Genomic DNA, 5,143 nt, shown 5'->3' with positions numbered 1-5,143 from the left:
TTTTTCGTGTTTCTATTCATTACTTAAGTTAGGATCATCTTTAATTATATCTCTTGATCGTGTGTTTGTTGGTTTCCTTGCATATAGTGAAGCCATCTTAATAGTCTTTACTTTTTTTCTGAATGAAAGCAAGTTCCAAACATCTCAGGGTTGAATTTATCTCTCTCATGTTATGTTAGCTTGTATCTACAAGTTCATCATTGCATTCTCGCTTTTTAGGTAGCCTCCATCACGTGTAAACTATTTTTTAATCGTGTTGCATTATAATATATAAAAACATCGTTGACATTTTATTGGTCATTTGAACAATACTTAAATAATTACTTGATATATTCTCGTAAAAGTAATTAAAATAATGGTTGAAAATTAAGGCCTAATTAAAAACCAAACCCTTAATTTTTAGTAAACATTAATTCAACTCACTCTTAAGTAGGTAATTTGGGCGGTTTGGGCCCGGCCCGAAACACGTTGGGCTAGGCTTCCAAGTAGGATTTGGACAGCTCTGAAACCCAAATCAAAGAGCCAAGACTGGCCTAGAAAAAGCCCAGGCCCGACATGTCAAGCTTCTAGTCCAGGTTTGGGCAGCTCCCAAAAAAGTCTAACTTAATGAACCTGGGTCGTGGCTGTGACGCCCACAATTTAGTCCCACATGGACTAGTGTAAAGAAATATTAGTGGCTTAAATAGAGAAGCCCAAGACCCAAGAACAACTACTGCTAGCATTTTGACGATGGATTTAAGCCAACATCGAGTTGTTTTTTGGTGGTCATGTCTAACTTAAAGTAGTACAAAATAGAATTTAATAAGAATACATTGTATTGTATTTGTAATTTTTAAATAGGTCTGAGAAACATATACCAGAAATCCCCTCAAAATCCTTTCTCTTTGCCCGTGATTTTTGACAACCCAAAATTTTGACATGATGGATACTGTTCAACTACTCACATCCGCATAAACAAACAAAGAATAGGCTCTACAAAATTTTGATCTGATAGGATTTTGTTGAGGGGCTCACTTTTAGGCAAAATCCATTAGAATCCTTGTGGAATCGAAGTAACCAAGCAACCCCTTAGGAAAGAAACTATTTTACTTATTGGAAACATCTATAATCAAAACCAATGTGATTACAGTTTGTAGTTGTTTTAAGGGTAAATTTACAAAAAACTTTAACTTTGGGCATTTTCTGATAACCCTCCTCAACTTTAAAATTTCACAAAATCCTCTTCAGTTTTGCGTTTCTCAGTAAATCCACTACAAGTTTCAACGTTTAAAAAAACCCTAAAAGTATGAACCACAATTTCTCCCGAAAAAATACCCATCATCTATCAAATATCTAACTATTGAACCAAATATATCTAACTATATAACCAAATATTTTACTAAAAAAGAAAAGCTATTGTGAATATATTAAAAAAATTTAGTAAAATTGTGATTAACATAAATACGTAGGGCTTTTTTTACAAAATTTAGCTAGTGAGAGTCAATGGATGCATTTTAGTTTTGAGGTTGTTTCATTAAAATTTTTATAAGATTCCAACATTATTATTTTTCTATTTCAATGAGAATAAAAATTAATCTCACAAAAAATATCTATTTTTCAAATTTATTAAATGATGTTAGAAACATCTGATGTGAATAACTATTTTTAAATTCTCATATTTTTTCTATAAATCTTCGATTTTGAGGGTTTTTTGTTAATTTTTAAAACTTTAGGTTGCTTTATGCAAATTACAAACTATTTATGAGTCACTGTATTATTATTGAGGGTTGAAATTCTCATGGTTTTTCGTGAATTTTTAATATTTAAGGTGTTGTTTACAATTTTTAAAATTTTCAAGATGCTTTATGCAAATTACAAACTACTTATGAGTTTTTTTGATCAAATTGATTTATACTGCTATTAATGCCTTCAGTTCCTAGCAGAGTTCTTATTGCAGAGGCTACACTAGACTCTTTAGGAACCAGCACTTGTTTGCTTATAGTTTATGAGGTGTGTAGTTTTAAGCTTAACAATTCCGTAAAGAATTTCCTACTGTCATTTTGACACATTAATTAAGTTAAGAAGTGGGCGCAAGTAGTAAATATGAAAAACATTGATGAAGGAAAAGAAGAAAAGAAAATTTGCCATTGCTCATAAGTATTGACGTCCTTGTATTTATTACTTTAAAATCACAGAATGTTGGATTGATTTAAATAGTTAAACAAAAATAAATCATCAAGCAAATAAAATATTAAAGTCCTAATCTTGATTCGAATAGAGGGTGCACATACAACAATCAATCACTAAGAAATGAAAAAGAAAAATTTATTAATCTTTGAAGAACCTTTCTATTTATAGTGGGGGAATAATTTTAAGCAATGAGGATGACAACAACAACAATAAAAAGAAAATATAAATTAGTATAAAAAAATAAAAATAATGTAAGACAATAAAGAGACATACTTGTTGAAGAAGACTAAAGTACTATTGAAATTGTGTAGTTCTTGATTTATACATATATGTAAGCATGAGATGTTACATGTGAGAGGATAGTAAATATAAATGGAGTTCTATTTGGATAAAAATTATGTAATTTTCTTTATGTTTAAAATATTGTTTCTTTTAGTAATTCATTTGAAAATCAAAACCTACGTGTGAATAATTCATAATACATGTGCATGATTAATAAATACACCCTACGCAAGCTGCTACTACCAATTTTAAAGTTGGTCATTTGAAATTAATAATATTTGATGATAGAATAATTAAGATTATTTATTTAAATTTTTTTTAAGATTATTTAATTTGTTGATGTGAGCAATTATATACATGTTGAAGAAGACATTAACAAAAGAGAATAATCAAATACACAATATTACTAAAGAAAAATCATAAAGATAAAAAAAAGAACATACATGTTGAAGGAGACGAAGTTACCATGAAAATTGTGTAATTTCTTGGTTTATATATAGGCATGAGATGTTGCATGTGATAGGATAACAATTACAATTAGAGTTCTGTAATTTCTTGGTTTATATATAGGCATGAGATGTTGCATGTGATAGGATAACAATTACAATTAGAGTTCTCTTTGTATAAAGATTACAAATTGTATAGAGATGTTGCATGTGATAGGATAACAATTACAATTAGAGTTCTCTTTGTATAAAGATTACAAATTGTATAGTATTTTATTATAATAACAATAACACAATTCTTATCAACAATTTCATATGCGCAAAGTCTATGCCTCATACGAATTGATAGCCTTTTAGTAGTTCATTTAAACAATTTGAAGTTTGTGTCATAGTTTAAACTTTAAAGAAAGAGAGGAGGCATAATTAGGATAGATATTTAATTCAAACTTTAAAAAAATAGAGGAGACATAATGTGTACGGATTAGGATTAGGATATTTAGCTCAAACTAAATAATTAGGATAGCCTTTTAGTAGTTTATTTAAACTTTATTAAAAGTGTCAGTAAGATAAGTAGTCCTTAATCGTATTGAAGATTATCTGGCTTCTACAAATTAAGTATCATTATAAAAATATTATTAGATTAAGTATTTAATTAGGTATCAGAGCTATGTCAACTGTGAGCCGCGATTCAAGTGTGCGAGCGATTTATTTTCTTTTTTATAATTAAATGTAATTTAAAAATTAGAATTTGATTAGGATTAGGATAGTTCAAACTTTAAATTTATTTGATTAGGATTAGAACAAATCATTAAATACAATTTAAAAATTAGAATTTGATTAGTATTAGGATAGTTCAAACTTTAATTATATGGGTATTTTTGTTTTCTGAAAGATTTTCCCAAACTCGTGCTTTTAAAGGGAGTATGAAGTATGATATTAGATCGGTGTGCCCAATAAATGTAAGATCAAGAGTTGTGTTAGAGCTTCTTCTTTCTTCTTCTTTCTTTTTTCATTCTTTGGATCATAGGTACCAAACCTCCGGAGGTGGCTAAGGGGACATCCGTAACACACGGCTTCGGATATTCTAAGAAATTAAATTCTTGTGGGTGCTCATTAGGAGCGTCTGAGGCTAAGATATTCGAGTCCTACTTATAGACGAACCTAAGACGTTGGAGTTGTGTAAGTACTTCAGATATCGAAAAAATTAAGAACTACAATAAACAGACTCGACTCTATGAGTAAGACAAAGTTCTTCACTCTTAACTCTACTTAATTGCCTTACAAAAATATTTGGAAAAAAAATCCTTATTCGGTAAAATACTTGAGAACTTAAAAGTTCTCTAAAAATATTATTAGATGTTACGTACGTAAGGAATATTAATAACAAACATTCATTTGAGTCTAATTTATATTTTTGATGATTCGTGTGGGTTTAAATAAATTATAATCGAGTTCGAGAATCAAAAGAACAAATTCAACATAAAATGAGCCATCGACGACTTCTCCCGCTCATCGATGACTTACGTCACTGATTTCAAAATTTTCACATCCAACGAGCTCAGCCATTCGGTGCAACCGAGATGCCCCTTCTCTCCTCTCATTTCACAGAGTTGCTGCTGACCTAATTGACAGAGAAAGTGAGGGAGGCAAAGAGAGAAAAGCTAGGGCTTGGAGTTTGAAATCTTCCCGAGCCTTTTTTCCGATCACTCCCCACGGTCATCTTCTTCACCATTCGGCCTACGTACAACATCGAGGAGTGTCGTCCTAGGACTGATTCTAGATATATAGGATAATTGTCGATGTAGAATGATGTAGAGATTCTCAAGAATTTCGGATTTAGGATCACTCAAATATGTGCAGTATATATGTTCAGTTTATATATGTTATGAGTGCTGTTAATGTTGGTAAGACCTCTTTTTCTGGTGCCATATGCCTTTGTGGCCCATTGTGCATGTACATGTGCATGTGTGAGCTCAGTATTGTTTTCATCAAGAAATGTTCTTCGTGTATTAATTGTTTTTGAAGAAAGTTGTCCTGTAATTATTAACATGTTTGTAGCATTTTCAGCAGCAAATAGATCACATAAGAGCATCTTTTGTTCTGCAGTTTCATCATGCATGCAGAATTTTTCTCTGGAATTTTATTTTTCTATATATGCTACAGTAGTTTTTTTATTAGTCTCTCTTGAACATTCTTTTTGGCGGCATTAATTTCTTTCTTTCTCTTTTTTCCTCAAATTTGATGAA

Source organism: Asparagus officinalis, chromosome 1, assembly GCF_001876935.1.
Source record: "Asparagus officinalis chromosome 1, Aspof.V1, whole genome shotgun sequence".
In the NCBI taxonomy this organism is placed as follows: Eukaryota; Viridiplantae; Streptophyta; class Magnoliopsida; order Asparagales; family Asparagaceae; genus Asparagus; species Asparagus officinalis.
The sequence above is the reverse complement of the archived record's forward strand: the minus strand, read 5'-3'. Positions refer to the sequence as shown.